The sequence below is a fragment of the Girardinichthys multiradiatus genome, chromosome X, assembly GCF_021462225.1.
Source record: "Girardinichthys multiradiatus isolate DD_20200921_A chromosome X, DD_fGirMul_XY1, whole genome shotgun sequence".
In the NCBI taxonomy this organism is placed as follows: domain Eukaryota; kingdom Metazoa; phylum Chordata; class Actinopteri; order Cyprinodontiformes; family Goodeidae; genus Girardinichthys; species Girardinichthys multiradiatus.
Window position 1 is genome coordinate 3,696,873 of NC_061817.1, and position 23,489 is coordinate 3,720,361.

Genomic DNA, 23,489 nt, shown 5'->3' on the forward strand with positions numbered 1-23,489 from the left:
AAAAGGAGGGTAAAACACCTAAGATTATGTATGAAGGTGCAGTGTCTCAGCCCCGTCAGGCTCCTCCATTTCCTGGAAATAGAGAAACAGCGGGACAGTGGCATCAGGCCCCGGTCCCATATCAGGGACATGCTGGTCATTTTGGGGGACGGGCAGGGCCAAGAGCAAGGGGATTCCAGAGAGGACCACAGAGGAGGCTGGGTAATGCTGATGTGTGCTATTACTGCAATGAGCCTGGACATTGGGCCTGAGATTGCCCCCATAAGAATGGTCCACCCGGAGGGTATGGGTGTCACGGTCCCTCCATGGCCCGTCCATACAGAGGCAGAGGCGGCCCACCACAACTCCAATTGGGACGAGCCTAGTCTCTAGCCTGAGCACTACTGAAGGTCCCCACCGACCCCAGAAGACAGCGGGACTGCGGACCCCCTGCTGTCTGTGACTGTGTCCGGAAATAGCCTTCCTTTTCTGGTGGACACTGGGGCCACATGTTCAACCATCAAACAGGCTCCTCTAAACACACTCTCCACCAGGACTACAACTGTCATGGGGTTCTCGGGGGCAAAACAGGTCCTGTCATATACCAAGCCTTTAAAGATTGAAATTGGTGGACAGACACTGAATCACAATTATCTAGTCTCCACTGACACACCAGTAAATTTACTGGGTAGAGACATGTTAATAAAACTGGGAGCAACCATTTTATGCGGGACTGATGGACTGCAGGTTTACCTGCCCAATGGCATCCAGTTATTTTGTGGCAATAACACTTCTTTTTCACATGGACAGTACCTCCTCCAGCCACTGCAGGACTCAATGGCTGACATATACTGGGTTTTGCTGCAACCTGAAACCACCACGCACAGAGGCATTCTCTCGGCTTTCCATCGGTGGAAATCCTGGGTCTCCACTCTGGCGCCCTATGTACCTTCTCCTGACCCCCCGCATGTCACCTTGTTTTATGATAGAAATAATTGTGAATGCTACCAGGAAAGCTTTGCTGACGAGTTAGAGGGTACACACTGGGACATTGCCACCACAGACATTTATGTAGCACCAGAAGGAGTGGTGGCCGAGGTTCACTTGACTGAAGAGCAGGAAGTGTGGTTTAGGATGTGGTCTGATGGCGTGCCTCATGTCTCTTTGGCTCTGCACCCAGGTCATGAAGCACGTGAACTTGGAGGTGTGTTAAAACGCTCCCTGAACCTACAGGATTGCCAGGCTTTGGCAACCCCCAACCTTTTTTATTCACCCTCAGGGAACACTTATTGCATATTCAACCACTCCACGGATGTGGGCACACTGGAGCATGTTCAGTTAGACAGACACCATGGCAGGGAAAAAACACACCATCCACTGGCAGCTGCTATTGTGGAAAAAATGCCCTCCACCCTCTGGGCAGAGGGGCCCACAGATGTAGGCCTGATTAAATGTTCCCCCATTACCTTTCAGTTAACCACCGACCAACCAATATGGAAGCCCCAATACCCTCACAAACCAACAGCAGAATTAGGCATTAAAGATACAGTGGAAGGCCTCTGGAACTCAGGTGTTTTAGAGTCCGCACATTCCTCTTCATGGAACACACCCATTTTGCCAGTGGAGAAAAAAGGGACAGGTAAATGGCGTATGGCACATGATTTACGGGCCATAAATGCAGCTTTGGCCACCCCTACTGTTCCCGTGCCCAATCCCTATGTGGCTCTGACAAATCTTAACCCTGACCATTGCTGGTTTACCAGCATTGATCTGGCCAACACATTTTTCTGCCTTCCTTTAGCTGAGGAATGCAGGGACATTTTTGCATTTACCTATAAATCTCATAGGTATAGATACACTTGTTTGCCGCAGGGATTCGCGCTTTCTCCAGGAATCTTCAATCAGGTTCTAAAAGACTCTCTCCAAGATTGCCTATTACCACCAAACACCACTCTGATTCAGTACGTGGATGACATTCTCCTCGCAACACCCACTGTGGATGAATGCTTAGAGGCAACAGCAATTGTCCTGTCACATTTGGCTAAAAAAGGCTGCAAGGTTAGCAAAGTCAAACTCCAGATCTGCAGATGCCAGGTTGACTTTTTGGGCAGAGTTGTTGCCCAACCTGGCTCGGGGATGTCCCCAGCTCACCAATCTGCAGTTTTGTCCCACCCAAAACCGCTCCTGGTTAAGGACACTGCCCCGCTTGAATGGACCAGAGAAGCTGAAGAAGCGTTTATTAACTTAAAAACCAGCCTCTCGCAAGCTGCACATTTGGCACACCCAGATTACACGTTGCCATTTCAGCTGGATGTTTCTGTAACAGCACACACAGCAAATGGTGTGCTGTTCCAGAAAAAAGGAGGGGTTAGGACAGTCCTCAAGTACATATGTGTAATGCTGGACAACATGGAACAAAGACATCATGAGTGCACCCGACACGCAGCAGGGATGGCTAAAATAATTCAAAAAACAGCTCATGTAGTGATGGGACATCCTCTTAATATATTGACATCACATGGTGTGGTGGCCTTTGTGAACTCTCAGGCTTTCACACTCTCACCACTGAGACAACAGAGGCTGAGTAAGGTGCTGGAGGCCCCAAACATCACATACACACATGAAGGGATAAACATGGCAGATAGAATAACTACCGGTACACCACATGTCTGCGCAGAAAAAGTGGAGTTTAATGAAAAAATCAGACCAGATCTACAAAGTACATTCCTAACAGACGTCCGAAACCTGTACACAGACGGGTGCTGCTTCAGACATGACACAGAAGGACTTAAGGCAGCATACGCGGTGGTGGAAGACACAGGGACAGATTTTGTCACAGTATAGGCAGAGGAACTGACAGATGCACAATCAGTGCAGAGAGCAGAAGTTTTGGCAGTGATAGCTGCTCTGGAACTAGGAGCAGGACAGAAGGTTAACATTTACACAGACTCCGCATACGCTACAGGAGCAGTACATGTAGAACTCAAACAGTGGCTGAGGACAGGATTCAGAACTGCAGGACAGAAATCCATTAAACATGAACAGAAAATGAGAAAGTTGGCTGAAGTTTGGTTGCTCCCTCAAGAAGTAGCCGTCATTAAATGCAGAGGACATTACAGCAGTAACACCAGAGTAGCACAAGGGAATCAGGCAGCTGACCAGGCTGCTAAACAGTGTGCAGGATATCAGCCCAGGCACATAATGCTGTGTTCAGAAGCAGGGTGGACACCAGAACCCACCCTGGAAGAAGTAATGAAACTAATAAAGGGGGCCTCTCCTGAGGAAAAATCAGTTTGGAAGGCCCGAGGAGGCTTAGAGGATCAGAATGGTCTCTGGAGAAGCCCAGACGGACGTCCCATTTTGCCACCAGGTCTTACCAAAGTACCCCTAGAAGAAGCACACGGAGTAGGACATGTGGGAACAATGCAAATGTTGTAAAATCTTGAACACTGGTGGCACCCTTTTTTGAAACCAATGGCAGTGCATTGGATTAATTCATGTGAGATGTGCAGGCAGTTCAATGTTAGACCAACCTTGAAGCCAGCACCTGGAAAGTTCCCAGTAGACCCAATAGCAGGAAAAGAGGTTATCATTGATTATACAGACATGACTGAGAGAGTAAATGGGTTCAGATATCTGTTGGTGTGTGTGGATGCATTTACTGGATGGCTGGAGGCGTGTTCTACAAAAAAGGAAGGCAGCAAATCTGTGGTGAAGTGTTTGATAAATCATTATATCCCTAGACACGGTTTTCCACCTAAAATAAGGCCTGACAACGGAACACATTTCAAAAATGAGGAACTCAAAGAAGTGGAAAAATTTCTGGGACTGAAACACTCATTTAACTGTGTACCATCCACAGTCACAGGGGAAGATTGAAAGAATGAATCAAACCCTTAAAACCAAATTGGCTAAGATCTGTGCACAGTCCAAAATGAATTGGGTTACGGCCTTGCCATTAGCTCTGATGTCTGTACGGAGTTCTGTAAATCAGAAACATGGTTTAACTCCACATGAGCTGCAAACAGGGAGGCCATTTCCAGGCCCACAAACAAGGTTACCGTTTCTCACTGAGTGTGAACAATCTATGTCTCATCGTGATTATTACAGATCTCTCCACAGTCTTGTTACAGCTTTCTCCAAACAGATCCCAGCAGAACCAGAGACCAGGGTTGGAACCACCACATCGGAAGCCGAGTGGGTCCTCCTGAAAGTCATCAAAAGAAAGTGGTCAGAGCCAAGGTGGACCGGTCCATTTCAGGTCACAGAGAGGACAACCCATGCAGTCAGGCTGAAGGGCAAAGGCGCTACTTGGTATCACTGGAGCCAGTGTGCAGGAGCAGAACCACCTCAACGATCCCTTTCTCAGATCCAGGAAGATCTGAGCGAAAACACAGGAGAAGATAATCTCACTTCTCTCACCCAAGAAGGGGCAGAATAATCCCCGGGTGAGAGTAATTATCCCAGGATCAGTCTGCCCTGAGAGCTGAAGACAGAAGAAGAACAGCAGAAGAGGCGGAAGTGATTGAGTTTCTCTCTCACTGGGAGTGGTAGAGTTTCCCTCCCACCCCAGAAGACACTGTTCGGCAAACATTTTATATTTTATATTACATTTTGATTTTTTGTATCTTTTTTCAGGTTATAATTTAACTGTATATGTTTATGTTTTAAGTTTCATAAGTTTAAAAAAAAATTAGTGCCCAAAGTAAGGGAACTAGACTCTCTAGGAGTTTCATCATAGGTGGAGTGTTACTCTCAGTATTCATTGTTACGCTTATTTTATGGTATTTTTGTGAACTTCCATTCCAGACATGTTCTGAAAACCACTCCGGGAAGGTGTCCAAAAGGTCTAGGGTAATTCCATCCAAGGACGTATGCCTTAAGCGTTATGGGGGATTAGAATTAAATTACACGTTAGGAGCAACTACTACTTTTCGGTTTGACCTGTGTGATGTCATGAAGTGTGGGAAGAATCCGACTGCCTGGTTGGGGTATAATGTGTATTTGTGTGCCAATCTCGACGTGTCACCCAATGCGCTGCAGGCAGGACCATGAGTTTATATGGGGGAAACGAGCTTTGCGGAAACTGGGGTCACGCAGTGGGGTATACGGGTAGGTGGACACCCACCCTGACATATATACATTTACGGAATCGAGAAAAAGCCAAACAAATCAGCCTGGTACGAGCGGTGACGTATAACACACTTGGGGGTGAAAATCCACTATTTTTGTCCATAAAATCGTTACAAGAAGGTTTGCATCGCATCTCTCACAAGTGGGATGAGGTGATGTATTTCACTCTAGGGGTAGAGGTAACAGGGACCGACCCCCAAGTACTAATCAGAGTCAATTTACATAAACCAACCCCTCAGGTACAGGCCACTAGCACTTCTACAGTCCCAGAACCAGAAGACCAAATAGAAGGGGTGATGAAAGTAGATTACTCTACCCTGCAGCCTCTAGAAATAATCCAGATGGCCACAGGTTACACAGATGATAATCTTTGGTTGCAATGGATGACCCAAACTGCAAAGGAACAAAGTAGGTCTGACTGCATTGCATGTGCATCTGCAAGGACACACTTAACCACTGACCCAGCCCCTTTATATCCGGAAGATGCTTGGGGGTACAGTTGCATGTTACAACTAACTAAAGAAGCCATCCCAGCCAACTGTACCACGCTTGCTAGCATCTTTCCACCCATCCCAAACAATACCAAGACAGGACCATTCACTCCCCAGAGGCTGAATGGGACATATTCTTGTTTCAAGTTAATCTCAAACACCCCAAAGGTGAATGTAGGACAAATTCCCTCGGACTGGTGTAATACCACCACGTCTAGAAAAGTGATAGGACTTTGGGCACGATCAGGATTATATTACTACTGTGGAGGATATAGACTTCTCAATAATATACCGAATAACACCATAGGAGTATGTGCAATGGTCAAATTGCAGGCCCCGTTGATTTTAATTGGTCCTACATATCAACTAGATAAGGCACTGGCACTCACTCGTAGGAGGAGAAGACATATTATGAAAAGAAGCGCTTCAACCACTTTTGACTTGAGTCAGGGTTCCCCCACCTATATAGATACAATTGGAGTTCCGCGAGGAGTCCCAAATGAGTATAAACTTGCAGACCAAATATCAGCTGGATTTGAAAACATCCCTATTATAGCTGCCTTGTTCCCGGTAACGCCCAACAAAAATGTAGACCGCATTAATTATATTCATTATAATGTTTTGTGTCTGGCCAACCTAACTCGAGACGCTGTAGAAGGTTTATCTGAACAATTGGCCCCAACTTCCCTCATGGCAGTTCAAAATAGGATGGCATTGGATATGTTGTTAGCTGAAAAAGGTGGCGTGTGTGCCATGTTTGGAGATATGTGTTGTACTTTCATTCCTAATAACACTGCACCGGACAGTTCAGTGTCAAAGGCTTTAGAGGGACTTAAGACCCTCTCCGCCACCATGCATGAACATTCTGGAATTGATAATCCCCTGGAGGGGTGGATGACAGGCATATTTGGACACTGGAAGGGTTTGATAATGTCTTTGATGATTTCTATTGCAGTATTTGTAGCTATAATGGTGACCTGTGGATGTTGTTGTGTGCCATGCATTCGTTCTCTGATGGTGCGCCTCATCACCCCTGCAATTGAGCAGAGGGATCCAAAGATAACAATGCCACTGTTGCAAATTGACTATAACCACGATGAGGACTCAGAGTGTGAATTCATGGACGTAGACTAAGATGGATGCATGTTTTCTTAATGATTTTCTCTTTTACAGGTGGTACAGTAATATTTTTACTTATTTTTACATATTCTTAGAAGTACTTAGTTAAAGGAAATTTTAGATTGTGAACTCATTTTATAACCAGAAGCACTCCTTATTTGGGCCTAAGGAAATGTTATGCTATATACATCATTGACATGATATATGTATATGTTGAACACACCTCTAAGACTGAATAAATCGAGCTGGAAACAGAGGATAGCAGAGTTGGGCTCACAGGTTTTGACTGGAGCACCTTTCTCTCACTCTGCAGAGGCGAACATGAGTTAATTGTACTTGTGTTTATTTCACTCTATTGAAACCTGTACCCAGATCAACGGACCCGGAGAAGCAGAGACGGCTTCAACAACATGACACCCTGAAGACTTGGATGCAGTCTTGGGGGGATACTTAGCTGTCATCCAAACATAGGATATAAGATGATGATGGGTTATTTGAATGCTAGAGGTATAAGAATTCAAAGTGGTTTGATATATATTTAGGCAATAAGTAAACATTTTCTTCTAAAAGTTGTGGTTAGAAGAAGAAAGATTAGAAGGTTCGAGGATTTAAGTGAGAATGACAGGAAGACAACTGATTCAGCTAACTCGAAAGTAAAGTTTTCCAGGGGAGTCTGTAGTGGCCAGTATTTATGCTTAATTTGCACATAGCTATAAACAGGTGTTTTTAGTATAACTTTGTAACTGTAATCTCACCCCATCAACATTACCTATGGTTCATATCACAGATAAAGGGTAAAATTAAAGATGCCGGCTGCATTACAAATACATCACAAATGTTAAAGCATAAACGTGTGAAATGTAATTTCAGAGTTTGTGTGATGTTAACATGTTAATAACATCTTCTTTTTCTAGGAAGCAAGGTGCAAGAAGCAAAGCGTCACATGGACCAAGAGGATGTTTTCATGCGTACGTTTTACCTTCAAACAGTGAGGTGCGAAATATATTCTGTTCCAGCCCTCAACAGTCTGTGGCACATTGATGGCAACCATAAAGTGATAAGGTTGAACACAGCTGTTTGTTAGTAGAACGAGAATTAACCTTGCCTGTCCCAAAAGTTCTTGGTTTTATGTAAAATAATGGGTTTTATATATTAGTTGAATAAGTATTGTTGCGACACAATAAACCCGCTCCCTTTCCTCTGTGAGGCAAGTACAATCAAACAGATAGGAGAGTTCTCGTACTCGTCGTCTTCCGCTTTATCTGGGACCGGGTCGCGGGGGCAGAAGACTCAGCAGAGACGCCCAGACGTCCCTCTCCCCAGACACCTCCTCCAGCTCCTCTGGGGGGAGCCCAAGGCGTTCCCAGGCCAGCCGAGAGACATGGTCCCTCCAGCGTGTCCTGGGCCGTCCCCTAGGCCTCCTTCCGGTGGGACATGCCTGGAACAGCTCCCGAGGAAGGTGTCCAGGAGGCATCCGGTATAGATGCCCGAGCCACCTCAACTGGCTCCTCTCGATGTGGAGGAGTAGCGGCTGTACTCCGAGCCCCTCCCGGATGGCCGAGCTCCTCACCCTATCTCTAAGGGAGTGCCCGGCCACCCTACAGAGGAAGCTCATTTCCGCCGCTTGTATCCGGGATCTCGTTCTTTCGGTCATGACCCAAAGTTCATGGACATAGGTGAAGGTAGGAACGTAGACCGACTGGTAAATCGAGAGCTTCGCTTTTCGGCTCAGCTCTCTCTTCACCATAATGCACCGGCACAGCGCCCCCATTACTGTGGCAGCCGCACCAATCCGTCTGTCAATCTCCCGCTCCATTCTTCCCTCACTTGTGAACAAGACCCTGAGATACTTAAACTCCTCCACTTGAGGCAGGAACTCCCCTCCAACCTGAAGAGGACAAGCCACCCTTTTCCGGTCGAGAACCATGGCCTCGGACTTGGAGGAGCTGATCTTCATCCCAGCCGCTTCACACTCGGCTGCGAACCGCCCCAGTGCATGCTGTAGGTCTTGGCTAGAGGGGGCCAGCAGGACCACGTCATCTGCAAAAAGAAGAGACGAAATCCTCTGGTCACCAAACCAGACCCCCTCCGGCCCTTGGCTGCGCCTAGAAATCCTGTCCATAAAAGTTATGAACAGGACCGGTGACAAAGGGCAGCCCTGCCAGAGTCCAACATGCACCGGGAACAGGTCCGACTTAGTGCCGGCAATGCGAACCAAACTCCTGCTCCGCTTGTACAGAGATCGGATGGGACCACAACCCCATTCTGCCAATCCAAAGGCACTGTCCCCGTCCGCCACGCAATGTTGAAAAGACGTGTCAACCATGACAGCCCCAGAACATCCAAAGACTTGAGGTACTCAGGGCGGATCTCATCCAACCCCGAAGCCCTGCCACCGCGGAGCTTTTTAACCACCTCGGTGACTTCAGCCTGGGTGATGAAAGAGTCCAACCCCGAGTCCCCAGCCTCTGTTTCCACCAGGGAATGCGTGATGGCAGGATTGAGGAGATCCTCGAAGTACTCCTTCCACCGGCCGATAATGTCCCCAGTCGAGGTCAGCAGCTCCCCACCCCCACTGTAAACAGTGTTGGCGAAGCACTGCTTCCCCCTCTTGAGGCGCCAGACGGTTTGCCAGAATCGCTTTGGGGCCAACCGGTAGTCCTTCTCCATGGCCTCACCGAATTCCTCCCAGGTCCGAGTTTTTGCCACTGTCACCGCCCGGGCTGCGGCACGCTTGGCCCCATGGTACCCGTCAGCCACCTCAGGAGTCCCACAAGCCAACCACAGCCGACACGACTCCTTCTTCAGCTCGGTGTCCACCACCGGGTTCGGGGATTGCCGCCGCGACAGGCACCGCAGACCTTACGGCCACAGCTACGGGCAGCAGCATCGGCAATAGATGCGGAGAACATGGTCCACTCGGACTCTATGTCTCCAACATGCCTCGGAATCTGGTCAAAGCTCTCCCGGTGGTGAGAGTTGAATACATCCCTGGCCAAGGGGTCCACCAGACGTTCGCATCAGACCCTCACTATGCGCTTGGTCCTGCCAAGTCTGTCCAGCTTTCTCCTCCCCCAGCGGATCCAACTCACCACCAGGTGGTGATCAGTGGACAGCTCAGCCCCTCTCTTCACCCGAGTGTCCAAAACATGCGGCTGAAGGTCTGATGATACGACAACAAAGTCAATCATTGACCTCCTGCCTAGGGTATCCTGGTGCCAAGTGCACTGATGGACACCCTTATGTTTGAACATGGTGTTCATTATGGACAATCCGTGACTAGCACAGACGTCAAATAACAAAACACCGCTCGGATTCAGATCGGGGAGGCCATTCCTCCCGATCACGCCTGTCCAGGTGTCACTGTCGTTTTCCACGTGGGTGTTGAAGTCCCCCAGCAGAATAATGGAGTACCCAGGAGGGGCACTATCCAGCACCCCCGACAGGGACGCCAAGAAGGCCGGGTACTCCGCACTACCACTCGGCCCGTAGGCTGAAATGATAGTCAGAGACCTCTCCCCAACCCGAAGGCGAAGGGACCCTCTCATCCACTGGGGTAAACCCCAACACGAGACGGCTGAGCTGGGGGGCGACAAGCAAACCCACCCCAGCCCGCCGCCTCTCCCTGTGGGCCACTCCAGAGTAGAAGAGAGTCCAGACCCTCTCGAGGAGATGGGTTCCAGAGCCTACGCTGTGCGTGGAGGCGAGCCCGACTATTTCTAGTCGATATCTCTTGACCTCCCGCACCAGCTCAGGCTCCTTGCCCCCCAGCAAGGTGACATTCCACGTCCCTAGAGCCAGCCTAAGCATCGGGCCACCTTTGTCCGCCGCCCAATCCTCTTTGCACCGGTCCCTCACGGTTCCCCCTGCAGGTGGTGGGCCCACTGGGGGATGGTCTCGCGTCTCTCGTTCCGGCTTGGCCCGGCCGGGTCCCGCAAGGAGCAACCCAGCCACCAGGCGCTCTCCGACGAGTCCCGACCCCAGGCCTGGCTCCAGTGTACCGGGCGACGTCACGTGCCTCGATTTTGTAGTCGTCATGAGGGGTTCTTGAACCGCTCTTTGTCTGACCCGCCACCTAGAGCCTTTTTGCCATGGGAGACCCTACCAGGGTCAAACCCCAGACAACATAGCCTCTAGGATCATTCGAGCACTCAAACCCCTCCACCACGTTAAGGTGGCGGTTCAAGGAGGGGCAGATAGGAGAGTGAATTTGTTAATTACAATATTCCAAAAAGGAAAATGTAAAAATGAATCCAAAAATAGGCTTCTTTTTTAAAGTGTTAAATTCATAACCCATTTCTAATAATTAATTCAAATCTTTCCACAGATGAAGATTTGTGATTCATGGGGGCATAGACGGCTTCAGTCGTCTTATTATATATTTCAACGCCGCCACCGATAACTGGGCTTCAACTGTGCTTGAAAACTTCCTTCAAGCAGTAAATGTGTATGGAATCCCATCACGTGTCAGATCTGATAAAGGAGGAGAGAATATCCAGGTGGCACACTTATTGGTGTCCAGAAGAGGCCCAGACAGAAATTACCATCTCACTGGAAGAAGCACACATAACCAGAGGTATATACTTATTACCAAATTGTTGCATATTTGCATTCTATGTAAAATTAATGCAACACCTTTTTTCCCGTGGACCTACATGTCTATAAAGTGCTCTCCAGATGTGCTCCTAAGCTTTAGGGAAATATAAACATCACATTTGTATCCTGTTTCTGTAAGAATGTAAATTACAATTTAGAGTGCATAACTAATTTAATTGTATTTTATTTAAAAACCTTTCAACTTCAGTCATTCTGTTTGTTTTGTTTTTGTTTTTTTTTATTTGAAACTGACATTTCAGGATATATCTTTGTTTTCCCCTCTAAATCCAGGATTGAGAGATTGTGGAGAGATGACTTTGGAGGAGAAGTAGATCTATTCCATATGACTTTCTATAACCTAGAATCAGAGGGCCTGCTTAACCCTGACAATGAGTTTCATCATCCAGCTAAACAGACACCTTTACTTCTTCAAGGAAGGTTGGAACAACCATAGTCTCTGCACTGAGGGGAATAGGTCCACAGTTGTGGTCTCAAAACCAGCATGAAGATCAGGACCCATACCAGGTTATTTTTTGGATTACATGTTATAAATGAGTTGTCACTATGTTTTGTAATTTCATATTTTATTTTATTTTCCATTGTTTTAAGGTTGACATGGAATATGGCGTTGACTGGGAAGGTCCATCCTGAGGGAGTGATTGTGCCAGAGGTTCAGCTTACCTGGCCACTAACTGAAGCAGAAGTTCAGAGGCTACCAGATCCATTGGGGGAGTTTTCCAGTGTGCTCAATATATTGAGACTATTGATGCACTGACTGGTATTTTGTGAAAGTATTTCATAAAACAAAAGTTAGTTAAACAATATTTGGTTTCAGGTCCATTTTATTTTACAGGTGAGACTAGATTGAGTTCTGAGACAGAACAATATTGTCCTCAGAAACACAAATTTGCTGTTTCTGTGGATCCTGCCATTTCTGTATATTCCTAGCCTAAACAGAGATGTACTGGACTAGATCATGTTTTACCTTGGTCACTATTAATTTTCAATGACAAATACATGATAACAATACTACATTTAGTCATTTAGGGTTGTGTTTGTCTTTTCTTTTAACTATGAATGAGGAAGAGTGAGAGACTGAAAATGTCAATTTTACTTCAATTTTTTAATGCACACTTTCTGTCGACACCAACAACTGCCCTCCAAGCCTGCCACGTAACCAAACGGATTAGTCAGTACACTCAAATACTTTCAGTGAAGTTTCATTTACATGTTGTAAATTCACACCAGTTTGAAGCTATGAATTGCCAAAGATTTTTGTTAGGCTATCTTGTTTTGAGTTAAATTAACCAAGGTAGTTAAATCATACAGACAAGACTGTATGTGTCAGTTTGGCCAATATTTTCCACTCTTTTCAGAAATGCTGGATAAAACGAATCCTATTTTATAAAGTATTGCAAATAAATTTGACAAAATGACAAGTTCTATTAAATCTCAATTTAATAGAAGCATCTTTGAGACCTCTTATTATACGTTTTACTTAATGAGTCGTCCGTCCAAGAGCCTGTAAAATAGGACACAGTATGAGATTATTGAGAAAAATTTTGTTTTAAATCTATGTTTTAAATAAGGCTATGCTTATGAATGAACAAAGCATTAAAACATTCTATTCACTATGTTAAAACATAGTATGAATAATCTATAAGGTTAACTGTTTATTAGTTGTAGAAGATAATGCATACAATCATGTATGTATACAATCATGTATGCATTATCTTCCTGCATATAGATTAACTTATAGCATGAAGAAATGCTTTTTTCTCAGCCATAACCTGTTATTCTCTGTGATACAAAGTAGGTCCCAAGGCAAAGTCAACAAAGTCAAATGCAACTTTATATATACATACATATACACATATACATATACATATACAGGGGTTGGACAATGAAACTGAAACACCTGGTTTTAGACCACAATAATTTATTAGTATGGTGTAGGGCCTCCTTTTGCGGCCAATACAGCGTCAATTCGTCTTGGGAATGACATATATAAGTCCTGCACAGTGGTCAGAGGGATTTTAAGCCATTCTTCTTGCAGGATAGTGGCCAGGTCAACGTTTCCTAACTCGCTCCTCCAAAACACCCCAAAGTGGCTCAATAATATTTAGATCTGGTGACTGTGCAGGCCATGCGAGATGTTCGACTTCACTTTCATGTTCATCAAACATATCTTTCACCAGTCTTGCTGTGTGTATTGGTGCATTGTCATCCTGATACATGGTACCGCCTTCAGAATACAATGTTTGAACCACTGGATGCACACGGTCCTCAAGAATGGTTCGGTAGTCCTTGGCAGTGACGCGCCCATCTAGCACAAGTATTGGGCCAAGGGAATGCTATGATATGGCAACCCAAATCTTCACTGATCCACCCCCATGCTTCACTCTGGGCATGCAACAGTCTGGGTGGTACGCTTCTTTGGGGCTTCTCTACACCGTAACTCTCTCGGATGTGGGGAAAACAGTAAAGGTGGACTCATCAGAGAACAATACATGTTTCACATTGTCCACAGCCCAAGATTTGCGCTCCTTGCACCATTGAAACCGACTTTTGGCATTGGGATGAGTGACCAAAAGTTTGGCTATAGCAGCCCGGACGTGTATATTGACCCTATGGAGCTCCCGACTGACAGTTCTGGTGGAAACAGGAGAGTTGAGGTGCACATTTAATTCTGCCATGATTTGGCAGCCATGGTTTTATGTTTTTTGGATACAATCCGGAGCAGAGCTGGGACGATGGTGTTGAAGGCAGAGCTGAAATCCACAAACAGGATACTGGCGTAGGTTCCTGTGGAGTCCAGGTGCCGGAGGATGAAGTGAAGGGCTAGGCTGACTGCATCATCTACAGACCTGTTGGCTCTCTAGGCAAACTGCAGGGGGTCCAAGAGGGGGTCGGTGATGTCTTTTAGGTGTGAGAGCACAAGGCGCTCAAAGGACTTCATCACCACAGAGGTCAGGGCAACGTGTCTGAAGTCAAGTTTGATGGAGTGGGGGGCTTTCGGCTTGTCGTTGGTGATCTGCCTGAGCCCATTCCAGACAGACCCAGAGTCGTTGGCTGAGAACTGGTTTTGGAGCTTCTCAGAGTACAGTCATTTGGCCTCTTTCACTGCCTTGCCAAACTTGTACTTCGCCTCTCTGTATATGTCTTTGTCCCCACTCCTGAAGGCCTCTTCCTTATCCAGTCTTAACCTTCTGAGTTTGGCTGTGAACCAGGGTTTGTCGTTGTTGTAATTCACCCTGGTGCATGATGGTACAGAGCTGTCCTCACAGAAGCTGATGTAGGAAGTCACAGCCTCTGTGTACTTGTCTAGACTGTTGGTAGTAGTCCTGTCCTGAACACATCCCAGTCTGTACAGCCTAAACACGCCTGGAGATTCTCCACAGCCTCACTGCTCCACTTCCTTGACGTCCTCACAACAGGTTTGCAGAGCTTTAGTTTCTGCCTTTATGCAGGAATCAGGTGGACCATGATGTTGTCAGATTGGCCCAGTGCAGCACGTGGGACGGCGTGATAAGCGTCTCTGATGTTGTCCTTTCTGGTCGGACATTTAATAAACTGTCTATATTTGGGGAGTTCGTGGGTGAGGTTACCTTTGTTAAAGTCGCCTGCGATGACAACTAAGGAGTCCGGGTTGGTCCGCTCCACACTCAGTATCTGGTCAGCGAGCACGTGTTGTGCAACCTGCACGTTAGCTTGCAGCGGGATGTAAACACCGACCAGGATGAACAAAACGAACTCACGGGGGGAATAGAGCAGATAAAAGTAAACCGTTATTCCATAAGCGGGTCACCAATGGAAACTACACATGTATAAATATGACAGAGAGAGGCAATACATTAGGAAATCTCACTGCAGTATGGTGTACTACAACTGTAAAAGTAAATACGTATTTTAAACCAGTCTCTAGAGGAGAAATTTGGTGGTGATGTGGTGACGACAGGTTGTTTGATTGATTACCTCCAAATGTAACTGGGCTCTGTGCTCTAGTTACCTTATTGTTACCAGTTTCGGTATATCCTATGTCAGTAGATGAAGCAACACATGGACTATCTAGTGTTATACCACATGACTGGCATTATAGAAAACGCAGAGCTTCATCTTGGCAGACTGAGGGATACTCTACGTACATCGATGCTATAGGGGTATCTCGAGGAGTGCCCGATGAATACAAATTAGCTGATCGAGTAGCTGCAAGATTTGAATCAAGTATCTGTTGGTGGTGTACAACGAACAAAAACGTAGATAGGATCAACTATATCCACTACAATGTCCAAAAACTAGGGAATTGTACACAAAGCAGGTTTGAAGCTGTCCATGACCAGTTGGCTTCAACTTCCCTGATGGCATTCCAGAACAGAATTGCTTTGGACATGTTGTTAGCTTTAAAAGGAGGAGTTTGTGCAATTTTTGGAGAACAATGCTGCACATTCATACCTAACAACACTGTTTCTGATGGCAGCCTCACCAAAGCCATAGAAGGTTTGAGATCTCTAAATGACAAAATGAAGGAACATTCTGGAGTAGACACCTCGATGTGGGACTCTGGCTGGATGTGTTTGGGAAGTATAAAGTTTTAGTATCATCAGTAATAATTTCATTTGCAGTGTTTGCTACAATTTTGACATTGTGTGGATGTTGTTGTATTCCCTGCCTTCGTTCTCTTCTTAACCGTCTCATCACAACAGCTATTTCTCCTATGGAAGATAGAGTTACCCAGCTCTATCCGCTACTTAAGCATCAGAATGATGAGGATGATGATGATCCAGCTGACCACTTTTCTGACCTATACCCAGATCCATCTCTATATGATTCTGTGGTTTAAATGTCAGTAAGTGCCTCTGAGTGTAATTGTATTTGTGCTCCTGAAAAATGATCTTACAGTTAAAAATCCAGAAGAAGTGGCTGTTTAAGTGATATGAGACTATGAACAAATATAAGATAAACAGGAGGGAAATGTTGGAATAATTGTATATATATTTATCTTACATTTTCTCTTCCTATTACCTTTGCTATTTGACCTTCATAACCTTTCATGTTGTATGTGTAAGCAAACATGTGATGAATTGTTTTTCAGGCAAAGGGGAAAGGTGGAATCAGGATGATGCAGTCACAGTTGGGGACTCATCGCAAGGATAACAGCTGATCATGCTGAGCAAGGGTCGTACATATCTTAAGATTATGGAGACAATGCAAGTGTGTTTGTACAAGTTAATGGTGGGCATGACCTATGTCACGTTGCTGCCGTTTAAGTTCCCACACCCTTTAGAGCAGCTTCATGTAACTAGGGACCACCCTAAAGATAATAAAAGAGAGGATTGTGTGCGAGATGTGTTTCAGAGCGGTACGAGATTTGTAACTGAAGAACACTCTGTCTGTTCTCCTCGCAGCGAGTGAGAAACTAATTATCTTGTCTTTCTCTTCTTTTTGTTATGTTATAGGTATTTTAGGTTGTTTAAAACTGACAGTAAGTTCAAGTTTAACTGAGCTCAATATTTTATAAACACTTTTTTTCCAACTGTTAACTTTCTACTTTGTTGTCAATGCTCTGGTTTATGGTTCAGCTGGTTCTACATAGCTTTGTCACAGCGTTTTGATACAGTTTTGGTGAATGTACAGTATATGTTAAACAATTGTTAACTTCTTTAGCATGACTTGTACCTGTGAAGACCCCAGTCAGAATCTGTGATTGTCCATCAGAGTGTTTGAGGATCAAACCAGGAAAGGCTGTTGCTGTGGTCACAACGGTAAGAATAATAATTTCTTCCTGACTTAAAATTAAAATAAATAAATAAACATTTACAAGGTGTGTTGCAGAACACAGACAATTGTTTGTAACATAATGGAGACCTTACTCTAAAGTTATAAGCTTTTAAAGTGGAATTTTTTGTTGTTGTTTTACGTTGTTATGATCTGAGATTGCCGGAGCTGGTGTGTGAGGCATGTGACTCACACACCGCTACTTAGACCTCTGGAGTACATGACCTAAATCTAAGTGATTACTGGCCTGCCACCCTACACTATTCCACTCTTTATGCAACAGATGTCTTCTTCACATTTGAAGAAATGAAGATGGCGGCACCAGGTCTCTCCTTGTGCCGCATTTCTAAAATGCTGGTTCAACAAACTGTCCGTGTGAGTACTTTGGCGAGTTTCATGGCTAAATTGGACCAGCCTGGTAGCCGGTCTTCATTGATTGCACATTGCACCAGTAAGAGCAGAGTGAGAAGGTTCAGTTAGCAGGGTAAGAGCACAGTTTTGCTCAAAATATTGAAATGCACACAACATTATGGGTGACATACCAGAGTTCAAAAGAGGACAAATTGTTGGTGCACGTCTTACTGGCGCATCTGTGACCAAGACAGCAAGTCTTTGTGATGTGTCAAGAGCCACGGTATCCAGGGTAATGTCAGCATACCACCAAGAAGGACGAACCACATCCAACAGGATTAACTGTGGACGCAAGAGGAAGCTGTCTGAAAGGGATGTACGGGTGCTAACCCGGATTGTATCCAAAAAACATAAAATCACGGCTTCCCAAATCACGGCAGAATTAAATGTGCACCTCAACTCTCCTGTTTCCACCAGAACTGTCGGTCGGGAGCTCCACAGGGTCAATATACATGGGCGGGCTGCTATAGCCAGACTTTTGGTCACTCATGCCAATGCCAAAAGTCGGTTTCAATGGTGCAAGGAGCGCAAATCTTGGGCTGTGGACAATGTGAAACATGTATTGTTCTCTGATTAGTCCACCTTTACTGTTTTCCCCACATCCGGGAGAGTTACGGTGTAGAGAAGCCCCAAAGAAGCGTACCACCCAGACTGTTGCATGCCCAGAGTGAAGCATGGGGGTGGATCAGTGAAGATTTGGGCTGCCATATCATGGCATTCCCTTGGCCCAATACTTGTGCTAGATGGGCGCATCACTGCCAAGGACTACCAACCATTTTTGAGGACCATGTGCATCCAATGGTTCAAACATTGTATCCTGAAGGCGGTACCGTTTATCAGGATGACTATGCACCAATACACACAGCAAAACTGGTGAAAGATCGGTTTGATGAACGTGAAAGTGAAGTTGAACATCTCCCATGGCCTGCACAGTCATCAGATCTAAATATTATTGAGCCACTTTGGGGTGTTTTGGAGGAGCGAGTCAGGAAACGTTTTCCTCCACCAGTATCACGTAGTGACCTGGCCACTATCCTGCAAGAAGAATGGCTTAAAATCCCTCTGACCACTGTGCAGGACTTGTACATGTCATTCCCAAGATGAATTGACGCTGTATTGGCCGCAAAAGGAGGCCCTACACCATACTAATAAATTATTGTGGTCTAAAACCAGGTGTTTCAGTTTCATTGTCCAACCCATGTATATATATATTTCCTAGAAGGGCTGTCAAACTCCTTCCTTGAGGAATGGTGTTCTGCAACTTTTCATGTCCCTGGTTTAACACATCTGAATCAAATGACTGAGGTACCACCTGAGCATCCAGTCAGATCCTAAAGAGTCCTGCTAATGGCCAAATTATTTGAATGAGGCGTATTGTGCCAGACACACACCTAAAACCTGCAGGACACCTAATCTCCAGGCTTGAATTGTTACACTGATGTCCTACAATATGGTTCTTGTGTTTTTGTTTTTTGCCTATCTTTCATTTTAAAACAGACTGGGAAGATCTCTGCAGACAGCATCCAGACAAGTTTTTTTGGAGTGGGAAGCCGTAAGATATGACTTAGATAAAATGTTAAGGAAGGATCCCTTCACATGTCAAGCATGTACCCCAGATATGCTTGCAGTTTCAGCGGATGTAATCCACAAACATTACCGTTTTAAGAATTTAACAAGGTATGGCAAAATATGCACAATATACCAATTCTTTGTATAAGTGACTATTGTTCACTACCTTTGGAGAATAACGCCTCAAAGAGTTTTTGTTTTTTGCTCTTCTTTTCAGATCCGAAGAACAGGCAATATTTGAGGGCATCTTTATAGCCAGGGATGAAGATGTGGGAAGATTTTTGGACTACAGGCACAAAACAACCAGACATGTAAGATTGCATATTATAAATGTATAAATACAATAACCTTTAGGCCTGTAATGATGATATTTCTGACCACTGTCACTGGCAATTTTATTCATTTTTGGTTTCTGGAAGAGGTGTTTGGGATGGTGACTGGTCAGCAGACTTCCCACAGATCCAGCAGTAAACTGGATGAGGAGGGATTGGAGCTTGTGGTGTGTATACATGGAGTGCTGCCTAGTGCTCTAAATATGTACAGTGGTGAAATATTTGCCTGTCTTTGGTACCTGGAACAAAAGCTGGCCCATAGACATATCACTTTTTTTGTGACAAAAAGCTGCCCTGAGCTCCAACACCTTCTGCAAATGAATTTCTCTCGGTTTGTCATGCCAAAGCCCATGACTTCAAATGTGAGGTATGGAAATCTGACTAGGTATAGAACCACCTTGTTTGAACTTGCATAGCTGCATGAACATCTTTGACTCAGTTATTTTTATTTTATGTGTGTGCATGCTTATATTCAGGTCAAGTGGAGAGGAGCATATCAGGATGGAGCTGGTTTGACCTTAGGGGAGGAAGTGGAGAAGTGTAATGCATTTCTCTCAAGGATTGCAGTTACCACAAAGCATATGTCCAAAGCAGGTGAGAAAGCCAAACACTGCTTTCCTTAAATTATGCGTATCAAATGATGATGAAGGAAAATGCTAATATTGTGGGCTTCTTTCTGTTTGTAGGACGGACAGACATGCTGACTCTTATGGCCATGCATTGCAATCTGCTAAAATTGGACAAGTAGGCCACCTCACTGACCTATCGTTATCAGAAGGTAATAAACTATTGATGTGTTTTTAAATACCTGCACCTGCTGTGCTCTAAATTTTTATTTATTTGACATTGGAAATATAAGCCAGAAAAGCTCTTCAAACTCAGCTTCAGAACCTGGAGTCCCTAAGAATAGAGTTTTCAGTGTCTGACAGTCAACTGGGTGACTGGGTCAGTGATGTAAAGCAGTGGGCCGAAGGTGAGCAGATACGGTAGGAAATTTAGAGGAAATTGCAAAAATACTTAAAGCTGCACTATGTAACTTTTATGAAAAAGTTGTTTTTTACATATGTATTAAAATTTTTGTTATGTCATGACAGTATAAGACAGATAATCTGTGAAAAAAATCGAGCTCCTCTGCCTTCTCCCAGTGCTCCAAGTCCGAACTGCAGAAATACACCACTCAGTCAGAAACAACCAATCAGAGCCCGGAGGAGGGTCTAAGTGCTGTCGATCAGCTAGCTAGCATGGCCACCAATGACGAGGGATAAAAAATGTTCCTGGAACAGTTAGTTGTTTCTCCACAATTAACACATTTAGCAGCGCGTACACGAGGGTGACTGACAGCACTAAGACCTTCCTCCTGGCTCTGATTGGTTGTTTTAGGTCGGGAGTGGTGCATTTCTTTAGAAAGCGACAGTAACTCAAGGAGGAGGTGAAGCTGAATTCAAGTCCAGACTTCAGCTAGGACACTCCAAAACGTCATGTAGCGTTTTTGTTTTGTTTTGATTTGTTTTATTGAGCTATTCAGAGACAGCTTTGCTATAGACTTGTTCTTTTCTTTTGACTTTTCCCTTTTGGGGTCTCCATTGCTAATCATTTACATTTAGCCCTCCTCTGCATCCTCTATCCTCATGCTGACTAATTTAATGTCCTCTTTCACCAGATCTATAAATCTCCTTTTTGATCTTCCTATTGTCCTCCAACCTCTGCATCCTTCTACAGGCATAATCATCATCTCTACTCTGAACATGTCCAAACCATCTCAGCCTGGCCTCTCTGACTTCATCTCTGAAACATCTAACATGAGGTGTCGCTCTGATTCCTGATCCTATTCGTCCATGTCAGTCCCAAAGAAATGCTCAACATCTTGTGATCTGCAACCTCCAGTTCTGCCTCTGTGTTTTTTATACAAGTTGAATTTTACAAGTAGTATTTATTTACACAGGCTGTATAGGTTTTAAAAAGGTCTCTTGTTGAAATAAATCAACTACAATTTTTTTTTGTATTTCTGTTAAAAGGAAACTGCATTAGTTGTTTCATGAATAATACTGCATATTTTGTCCCTGAGATGATTTGCCACATTAAAATTTAACATATGTGATGGTTTTGACACATTTTAACAGTGTTGTCTTTTCCTCATAGGCAATGTGTCAAAACCATACAAATAACTGATTTTACCACTGTCTTGTACACCTTTGTGTACACTATGCATTTGTGGACAATTCTGACTATGGTTCTTCTGGAGTTCCAAAGCCTTAGAATGGTCTTGTGGTATTGTTCAGAGTCAGACTGACAGATATAACTACTAAAATTCTATTTATTTTCTTTTTATTTTGTTTTGAAGATGTATTGCTTTTTGAGATCTCTCTGTAACAACTGAGGTTATATATATTTTTTATCATTCATTATATGTGTGCAGGCCAAGGAAATAATCATTTCCAGGTCAGGTTTGTGGAGATAATGTAATTTCTTCAAAACAGTTCTTACAGAATAGTTAGAAGAACAGTCCTTGATTCTTTTCTTAAAGAATTAACAAGGTGTGCAATTACTTTTTTAAAACACATGGACGATATGGTTTGGATAGCTTTACTGTCCTTATATAGGAACCGTTAAATTTATTGTAATGAAGGTAGTTTTTTTATATCAATATAAAATGATAGGTGTTACGTGCTGGTAGCGCTTGGTGCATTCCATTCTTCTTTCTGTCGGTCTCCCGAATGGTTTGATTCCATTTCAAATTCCTGCTGATCAGCTGCGCAAACTTCTCTAGAACTACATGTATGCAGCGCAGTGTGTGATACTATACAAAAATATTCTGTGTAGCTTATAAAATCTTGAAGATTGACTCTTTATTATAGCTTTCTCTTCTAGTTGCTTCAATCTAAACAGCTTGGTGAAAACCGGCGCTGATCACACATGACTATCTAGAAAAATGTGACGAGCTGCAAGAGTAGGTGCCAGGAATAGGAAGCTAGCATCTGAAATAAACAGGAATATCCGGTACTTTCACAATAAAAGAGGACCTAGAAAATTTTGCTTGTTTGGTACTAACATGTCTGATCTGCAGTAATCCTGGACATTCAACCTCTGGCCATCATTAATTTGAGACATGTAGGCCTACACTTTCACTGCTGTACAAAGAAGAGACAATACCATTTGGCTAATTGAAGTTTAAGCTTTTAAGTTTAGGATATCAGAAGTCTGCCTCACATTGAAAATGTGTGTAGTTTTACTTGAGGACACCAAAAGTCTCCAGAAATTAATTGTGCGATAAAAGTAGCTTTAACCTATATATTTGTACGTTGTTGAAAAATGCATGGAATTTGTTACATAGATTTATTGAAATGTGCTTTTTTCTAATCTATTCCATTCATCTCAACATAAAGATTTCTGTGATCATACTCTTCATCTGTAACAATACAAATGGCACTATTATAAATCGCAAACATTTTATTTACAAGCAGTTCTATTATAACATTTTCCACATAAAATTTTGCTGAAAATGTAAGAAGTTTTACTATATAACAAATTAATATTAACATTATAGCATAAAAAGGGGTGACAACTTTAGGTCACATTTACTGAAAAAATTAGCACACATTTCTGTTGTAAATTACAGGGCTCAAAAAAGACAGAACTCATCCAGTTTGAATTACAGATTTTAGTCTGGACTCAAATTTTAGTTTCAAGGAGAAGAATCAGCACCTTGTTTTGTCCTAGTCGACTTTGATGGTCAGATCATATTTTCCCTTTCGCCAAGGAGGCCAGAGGACGAAGATTGACCGCTTTTCCTGAAGTTAACTGTGGACGCACAGTAACTTCCAACTTCCACCTCATTCTCTCTCAACCCCGCTCAGAAGGGAGACAGTGACAAGTAAAATCCATCCTTTATTTTATTTTATTTCTTTCTTAGAAAGTCTGGGCAGGGTACAGGAGGTTTTAGTGCGATTAGGTTCCCTATTTAATCGAATGTGTTCTGAATGATATGTGCATGTAACCTTTTTATTGAAACTTTGATGTGCCATGTTGATGTCTGGAGGCCGCTGCGCTCCCCAGCTTTGTGTGTTTTGCGGGGTTGTTGAACCCC